The sequence below is a fragment of the Austrofundulus limnaeus genome, unplaced genomic scaffold, assembly GCF_001266775.1.
Source record: "Austrofundulus limnaeus strain Quisiro unplaced genomic scaffold, Austrofundulus_limnaeus-1.0 Scaffold654, whole genome shotgun sequence".
NCBI lineage: Eukaryota > Metazoa > Chordata > Actinopteri > Cyprinodontiformes > Rivulidae > Austrofundulus > Austrofundulus limnaeus.
The window spans coordinates 72,392-81,449 of record NW_013953056.1 but is presented as its reverse complement, the minus strand read 5'-3'; the positions used below and the strand labels follow the sequence as shown (position 1 = coordinate 81,449).

The 9,058-nt window shown below is 37.5% G+C and overlaps 1 long non-coding RNA gene across 1 annotated transcript in view; it reads left to right on the top strand.

Moving 5' to 3' along the window:
• Window positions 1-7,136, top strand: part of LOC106531595 (uncharacterized) — a 12,129-nt gene extending 4,993 nt beyond the window's left edge. The window contains exons 2-3 of the long non-coding RNA XR_001311951.1: window positions 5,342-5,488; window positions 6,919-7,136. This is a non-coding gene — a long non-coding RNA (uncharacterized LOC106531595). The remainder of the gene's footprint in view (window positions 1-5,341; window positions 5,489-6,918) is intronic.
• Window positions 7,137-9,058: the final 1,922 nt, after the last annotated feature.

Sequence of the window (9,058 nt, the reverse complement as noted above, 5' to 3'; positions counted from 1 at the left end):
GGTAGAAACAGAAGCTGCTCTTCATATTTGTGACAAATAATAACAGTAATAACAGCTTTTTGACAAGTTTAAAGATTCTTTAAATTACATTAAAAATATAAAAAAATAAAATACAAAAAATAATTTGATAAAGTGCAAATTAAAATATAGCTGTATCTGTTCTGTTCTGTATCTGTTTGATAATGTTTTGAACTTCTAAAATATTGCATGATAGAACCAGAAGCTGTACTTCATATTAGTGACAAACATTGGCCTTTTTTGATGAGTTATTTTCATTTTTGTTTCTACTTTTCATTTAAAATAAGTTTTCATCTTCGGCAGGTTTCTAAGGTTCTTCTTAAAAAAGTTATTAAACACCTGAGTGGCGCACTACTGCTACTAGTGGTGGGAAAGTGTATTGCACCTTATTCAAAATCAATGCAGTCCTGTGGCCCTCTGCGGCCCAAAGTTAAAAACTGTTGTTCTTTTGAGGCCCTCAAGGTGGCGCTCACGGCCCATAGGTTAAGAATCTCTGTTTTAAAGGTTTTAGGTTTCAAAATAATCGGACTCTTGCCACACTTGTGTACATGCTGCTGCATGCTTTTAGTCAGTCTTTGTGCCGATCAGGTTTGTAGGTATTTCCTTGCTGCAGATGAGAAAACATTCACAGACAGTTTAAATCCAGGAGGAGTTCAACTATTTGTTTGACGTAAGAAAGCTGGGTGGTCCCACTGCCCCTACCTTGCTTAAGTTTAAAAATATATATATATTTACCCCACTTGGAGTTTGAGAAGCACAACACATGGTGGTGCCTCTGCTCCCCCACCTGCTTCGTCTTCTACATAAGCCAAGGTGGTCCGAAAACGTGTCAGTAGTGTTATACGGTGTCTTCTGAAAGAGCCTATATCGGTTATGTCCCAGTTTCCAAAACAGACTTGTGAAAACATGGCGTATCACCTCACATGACTCAGATAACTGAGTCACATGAGGTGATTTTGTCATTGCCCACATGTGCATTGAAATCACCCAGTACAACAAGTGACTCCATAAAAATAGAGCACCCAGAGGTCTATAAAGTTGAAGAGACCATTATGTTAGAAAGAAACCACATTTTTCAATGGAGGAACTGTGTTTTGCATGTTGCTGATGTGGATTTAAGCTGCAGCCTTCTTTAATATTTCATGTTTGTCAACTGGTTAATATTACAGTAAACCTTCTCACACACTACTGGAGTTTTAATCAATTTTTAAGCTATAAACACAATAGATAATGCTCATATTGCTTTAGCTGGGTTAGGCCATTTGGTAAGGAGTGATAAATACAATTTAATTTAAGATAGTGATTTTTTTCCCCTAAAGGTTTCTTAGAAAGGAGTTGGACTGAACTGAACTTGTTAGCATACTTTATGCACACTTTAGCCCACGTTAGCTATGTTTTTTGTGAACAGATAACAATGGGCCTACATGAATAGTGAACTGAAACAGCAAAACCCTGACTCATAATATCTACATTTTAGTAGATAGCAGAGGTTTATAGTAATTAAGTACATTTACTTTGCTACAGTACTTAAGTAGTTTTTTGTTGATTTGTAATTTTACCATTTTTAAGTAGCTACTTTTACTTTTATTTAGTTATATTTTAAGCAAAAAATTGTACTTTTACATTTTTGCTTTAAAATTTAACACTTAGTTACTTGTTACAAAATTAAATATGTTAAAAAATCAAGATGTGTATCCACTCTAAAATATAAAGTGTTGAATTTACTCAACAAAGTCATGTCAGTTGGCTCCACTAAACCTAGTTGAGTAAATTGAGCAAAGAATAAACAAATATTGCTCAAATTACTCAACCTGGCCAAGTAGAAACTGTTCAGTAAATTCAACAGTTTATTTCTTTGAGAGTGTGTAAAAGTACTTTTACTTTTACTTTCCCAGTTTTTGTAAACAGTTTTATGACTTTTAATTGAGTAGTTTTCTAATCAGTGAAATTAATTTTTTACCAAAGTCATTTTCTGTTCATGTACTTTTACTTAGTTATTTTTTTCAAGTACTTTATAGACCTCAGATAAACGTTCAAATTTTAAAGAGGATAGGCCCACAGCCATGTTCCGATAAAAAACAATGGTAATAACATTTCTATGAAAAAAGTTAGGACTAAAGACAAATTTTTAGTGTCCCACCTTAATACACTGATTTAAATTTATTTTATTAATCCTATGAATTTAGTAAAATGCTCTTGAAATGAGTAGGAAGTTTTGAGCATATTTTTGTATATACCAGGAGGAAATTTGCTGCTGTTGAAGTAACATGTATTAAAACTCTAATCCAATGAACCTGCAACATGTGATTCTCTCTTCTACCAATGAGCATGTGTGATCCCATTCCATGACCCAGAACGCATCTCTTAGTTAAGCCTGACACATTCACAAAGTTGAAGGGTGGAGGTGGGGGTGCAGGGGGCCATTCCGACTCCCTCCCAGCTTCCTTGCAACAACAATGGTCCATGAGGAGCTGTGCTTGAATGGTAGCTGGGTTCAATGCTGACACCCAGATCTGCAGAACCACAAACCAGTCTGGATTATTGTCAAAGTTGATGACCTGTTTTTTTAACCCCCTCACCCACCTCCTGGGGAGAGGTGAAGGTGGCTGGTCTCCAGGGGCTCCTCCCGCTCTGCGTTTTCTTTTCCGTCTTCTCATTCACGCTTCAGTCCTGCAGAGCTACCTCCTCCTCCCCTCCTGTTTCCTACATCGTGTCATTAACTCAATTACATCGCATGTCATTAAACACATCAGGGAATGAAGCTGGAGCAGTTTCTCTTGTCTCAGATTTATGAAGTGACTGTAATCCTGATACCAGCTACTATTTCCTGATGAAGAGAGCAAACACTGGATTTAGTTTGTTACTGGGGGGTTTCTCATAAACTTTATTTTTCAGGGTCCTTCAGAGTTAAATTACACTGAAAACATCAGCTAAAATGAACTTAACATTTACTATGTGTGAAAGTAGAAAAATGTGACCAACATTAACAGCATGAGGCCTGCAGGATAAATTACTCTGTTTTACAATTTATTCTGTCCTAAGAAAAGTTGATCAATGGTTAAACACTATTAAACTATCAATAGATAATTCCCGTCACACTTCCTACATCGAGACATTTTGACAGTCAAAAAACACAATTCTTAATAACTTACTGTAGAATAAAAATTAGTAAAGTTTCATTAAACTTCATCATCCCGAGGATTAAAAGCAGTGAAAGTGAGCGAATTTTGCTACTTAGCATCGAGCGTTAACTAATGCTGGCTGAAAACACACGGTAACTAATACTGCACAAGTTTGCTCTTATCACTTAGCAGTAACTAAAGACAATTGTAAATTCTTCTTGAAATAACTGGTCCCAACAGTCAATCAATCACAATTGTGACTTGAAATGAATGCCAAGTGATTACATCTAAATTAATAGGCATTTTTCTTCTTGTTAAAATGTTCATATTATTTTAAATTTCATGTTCAATTCATGTTAATTTGAGACTAGAAATAAAGGTCAATGAAGTTTTATATCTAAAAGCAAATAAGTTACATTCGTTAAACAACACTTTACCTGCTTGTTTGGAACTGTTCATTAGTTTTTGTGTCCTCACACCTTCCACGAGCCACTATTGCTTTGCTCGAAAGTGACCAAAGACTTTAAGGATCACAGTTTATCTGTGGTGTCAGCACTTTTTTTGTGAATTAATAATTTACAGTAACGATGTGCATGACTGTCTGGCAAGTACAACTCGGCACTTAGTCTTTATCCTCCTCGTATCTCAGTAACAGCAAATGTTTTCTTCGTGGCTTTGTAATAACAATCTATTGCATCACTGTAATGAGATTCAGCCTTTGATGAACAGCTCACAAAAAATATTAAATATTTTTCTACATTTATGTGAGGAAAAAAACACAAAGCCTTCATAGCACTGCTCATAGAGTTTACTGGAACACTATCAACATGGCTTCTGGTCCAGTTTGCTGCAGCCTGCAGTCCTCCATTTAAATGCTTTTAAATGCTTCTTTTTAACATTTAAATCCTGCAGCTGGGGTCTAAATAAAGTGGACCTGCAATGCTTTGGTCTGAGTTCCTTCTTATTGTAACTCAACAACCCCCTCTTTCACTCTTTTTCTGAGGTGTGTCTCAAAGCAACTCGTTTTAATGGTGGTCTCTTTAGACCCAAACGATGCACTGCACTCACAGCCCCCTCCAGTTTCCATTGTGCTCTGAGAGAGGGGTTTCCAACTATGTAGTTGTGCAGAAACTTATTATTTACAAATTCATCAAAAGCTGTCAACAAGTGAAGACTTGTCCATCCAGACATACATGTTGGAGCCAGAGTCTGACCCAGAGCCAGAGGAGAAAGATGTCAGAATTTTAGTTGGTAAATTCAGATCTTGGCAGTTCTGTCGCAAATCCTTTGATGCAATATTCAGAAAACTTCATAGAAAGTAGAGAAAACTGGAAAAATATGACCCAAACAAAATATAAAGATGTCTACGCAGCACCAGGAGAGACACAATTCAAATTTCTGCACTCGTAGAGACTGTAAAAAGTGGATTTTGCATGATAGCTGATTGCCTGCACCTGCAGGTTCATCTTTAAATACTCTTCCTGTCCCATGCACTCTGCCAGGTGGGTGCAGACGGAGGAGAGGAGAGGAGATAAAGCTGGTAGAGAGCAACAGGTGTTGTGCAAACATTTTGAATTTGGTGGTGAGCACAAGTTCATTTGTAACTGGCTGGAATGGCAACTCAGGTAGAGGATGACAAAAACATGAATTTTAATGATTGTAAATGAAAGCAGAGGAAGGAGAAGACAAATCTGAGGAAAAAATTGAGCTTAATATAAAAAGTCTGGAAAAATAATGTAAGACTGACGGATTTTGGGGTAAAACAAAGTCACAAAGCAGTGATTACAGGGATTTTAATAGACAGACTTGAAAATTTTAAAAAGTGTTTAAAATGTAGAAATAAGCAGCTGAATATTAAACATCCCTCGTAGGGCTGGGGTCAGCCGGGGGCAGACCCAGAAATCGTTGGAGGGATTGTGTACCTCCTCTAGCCTGGACTGCCTTGGGGTCCCCCAGGTGGAGAAGTGTCACTGGGGAGAGGGATGTCTTGGTTTCTCTTCTGGACCTGTTGTCTTTACAAACTTTGAGTTACTGCTTCTACTTTAAGTGGTAGAAGATGGAGATAGTTTGATGGTGGAATAAAATGTGAAGTGTATGTTTCCAGGATTCAAAGAAGGTATTCTAGAATCGTTGAGTTGGTTTGAGGGAGGGCTCTGAGCTGATTTTTATTATTATTAATTTTTTTGTTTGTTTGATTTTAGGAGAGATCGTAGAGATGTTTTCAGGAGGAGACAGCTGTGGAATCCAACCAGGAGAGACGAATGAGCAGCATGGAGATTCACACAGAAAGGATTTCTCAGTGGGGATGGAAACACCAGGGTTCCTGGGAGAACTGCAGAGAAACACAGGTGAGTCTGATTCACAAGAATAACCTCGCACATATAATAGAGCACTAAGGGTTGAGAAGCTGAAAACATTAGTGAAGTTCAACACTCCAAAGAGCACAGCCAAAGCTCAGTATTAAGAATCCTCATGGCAATCAGCATCAACAGGATGCAGCTGGTGCAGCTCCACCCAACTGTAGGAATAAGCTTCTCACAAAAACTCACAGAATAAATAGAAAATATTGCATAAGGATGTTCCATTTGAGGTTTATTCAATGTCAATTAAAAGTAGTAATAGTATCCTTTATTTAACCAGGAAAATAACTCATTGAGATTAAAAACATATTTTCCAAGACTGACCTGGCCTAGACAGCAGCATAAAAACGCACAACAAATCTAAAATACAAGACAAGATACACAAAGCACAAAAATAAGAGACATCACATACCTGAACTTTAGGGCAGTTCCAGGAGTCAAGTGATCTGTTTCCTCTGTCCTTTAGGATTGATTTGAAATTGCTCCAAGGTAACAAGAGACTTGGTCCAACATTAAACCAGCAAAACATTTATGAAGTTTGTTTTTGATACAAGGCTTCATTTAAAACTATGATTAAAGTTGTGTCGTTGTCTCCACCAGTGAAAGGTAGCAATGCACTAGTTGGTGCACAGTCTGCTGGAAATGACAAGAAGAAACAGAAAAAGAAGAACAAGGACTATTGCACAAAAATAACAGAATCCTGACATTCACTATTTTTCACCCATGCTAAAATGAAAGTAAGACAACGATTAGGCATCATTCTAGCCTGGTAAAAACCAGCCTCTAGCTTGTTCTTCACTTTGCTTCAGAGGGTCTGGACTGAGAAATTGAAAAGCGATTTCTTGCTGGAGATGTGGACTCTGTTGAAGTTTAAAATGATTGGATCTGATTTTACACAGTTGCTAACATTTGGCCGTGGTGCACCAGCTCGACTGTGAAGGAAGCTAAGCTAACTTGCTAACTGGCTGTTAACAACCATCCACTACTGTGAAGAGAGAAGTACTGAGCAGAACAAGATGGCTGTAAATGAGTGTTTCAGGCTTTGTGATATCAATTTAATTTAGTCTGGAACCTTGTCAGCATGAACTGAATGGCTTCATTTACTTCCTCCACTGCCAAAACTACTACAGGCAAACTAAAGCGGTGCCGAAAATTTATGTCATTGTTCACAACTCCTCCTCCTGTTCACTGATTGGTCCGATTGAAATTTTACCTGAGAAATCCATGTCAATGGGAAAAATCTCAGATGGAGCAGAGAAGGGAGATTAGAATTGAGCGTAACTGTGTAGGAAGGCAAGGGCCAGGCTAGCAGGGTTCTAATCTACACACACCACATCAGTTGGTGACGGTGATGCATCAATTTGTTGTTTGCCAACCACCAAAGAAAGTCCAAGAAAAAAAAGAATCCTCTTTTTCAGATTGTCTTCAGCCCTAGTCTCAACGATTCAGTGGTTCTTCCAAGTTCAAGCACCAAGTTTTGACCGAAGACCTGATTCTGGACTCTGATTTCTTCTCTTGACCTTCTTGCACACAACTGTCCACTTTCTGTGTGGATTCTGCATGTTCTCCCTATTCATGCATGTTTTTTCTGAAAACATGCATGCTAGTTAACTGGTAACAAGGTGAGAGTAAGAACATGAATGGTTGATAGGTCTCATTCTTCTAAATGTAGCCCTGTGATGGACTCACTATCAGACCCCACAAAGACTGCTGGAGAAAGGCATCTCCCTGTGATCCTGCATGGAAAAAGTTGTGGGATGGATGCTGAACTATTCCCACTCTAATTAGAGCCAGCTGACTCAGCAAACATGATGGAATAACACACAGTAAACTAAGTGCAGATGCTGAACTGTCCGGTTTTATTTATGAACAGAGGTCTGGCCACAGACACTGGACTTTCCTACATTAATAAAGGACAGGGAATGCAGAAAGGGGACTGGCTCACTAGTCAGGCCAGTTAAGTACATACATATGCTGGATTGTCCCACAATTGTACAACAAACTCAGCACAGCTAATGGACTGTCCCACAGATTTAATGAATAGCGAAATTAATTACCTGACATTAGTAATGGAAAGTGAAGTCAGCACAGGAACTGATCTGTCCCACAATTGTAATGAAAGTGAAATAAATTCTGTAGAATAAATTATTTCCTTTAATATGTCATTAGTCTTAATGTCTGTTTTGTCTTGGATGTAATATTTTGCACAAGTAAATAAAAATGACTGTTAAGTTAACATATTCTTACTGTCTCTACACAGATGAGAAATCTTTCTCCTAGTTTTACAAACAGATTGAAATGATGAAGAGTCCGGTTGTAAACAGATATCTTTGTAATGCCAAATTCAGCTCTTCATGTTGGTACACAGGATTAACCTGAGCAGTAAAGCCTCCTGTTATCTGGCAGCATTATCCCTCAGGAGTGCCTAACATTAGTGACCTGTAAGCCTGTGTGTTCACGGATGCTCTTCAGATTAATCAGTATTAAATGGACAAAATTATGATCAGGCAGGGTTCCACTCCTGTTGTTGAATAACTGAATATAACAGGTTGTTACCAAGAAACTTTTGCTATGATTGATGTTTTCTGTACCTGAAAATGTATTATTCTATACTTATATACAGCAACAAAGACAATTCATCCCAGCTTTTATGGTTAAGGAATCACCTTGTTGAAATCAATTTTCTATTTTCTGTCAAATTATTAATATTATTTTTGTTTCATGTGTTTTCTCTGGGAACTCCAGTTTCCTATCACTGACCAAAAAAATGGATATTAGGGTAAACGATAGCTGTAAATCATCCCTGTGAGAGTGTGAATGGTTGTTTGTCTCTTTGTGCTCCTGTGATGGATGTGTAACCTGTCCAGGGTGTACCCCACCTCTCACACAGTGACTGCAGGTGAAGCACCAGCTACATCATGACCCAGAATGTAGAAGTGGGTAAAGAAAATAGATGTTTATTTTGGTATTTTTCATAGACTCAACAAAAGAAAGTTTTGCGTGTGTAAAAAAATTGAAAAAATATGCAAAGCTGATCTCCTAACATGTGTGCTGAGGACTGAATCTATCAAATAAAATAGCAGGTGTAATTCATTTAGCATATTTGCCTTCATGAATATGAAGAATATATGATGATTAACAGAAGGCACAAAATTTGTGACTTATCAAACCCAAAACTGATCATGGATGCTGTTGTTGCATATCGCTAGCGAGTGGAGGCACTTGGCTGAATACAGATTAGGAACAGGTGAGTGGCTGTTGTAGGCTCACTGGAAAAGTACTGAGGGCGTAGTGGCTGATGGCCCAGCAACTGGAAAAGTGAAAATGGTAGCACTTTATAATAACTACACCTTATTGATCCTTAATTAATCATTGATAAATGGTTACTTAACCTTGAAAACATCAGTAATTAAGGATGGTTCAGACTTAATAAGCTATGAATTAACACATTAATGTTTTACACATAAAGGTTAATTACTTCTAAAACCTACATACACATTGTTAACTCATGCTTAATAACTCATGAGTTAACTATTCTATATATATATATTATATACT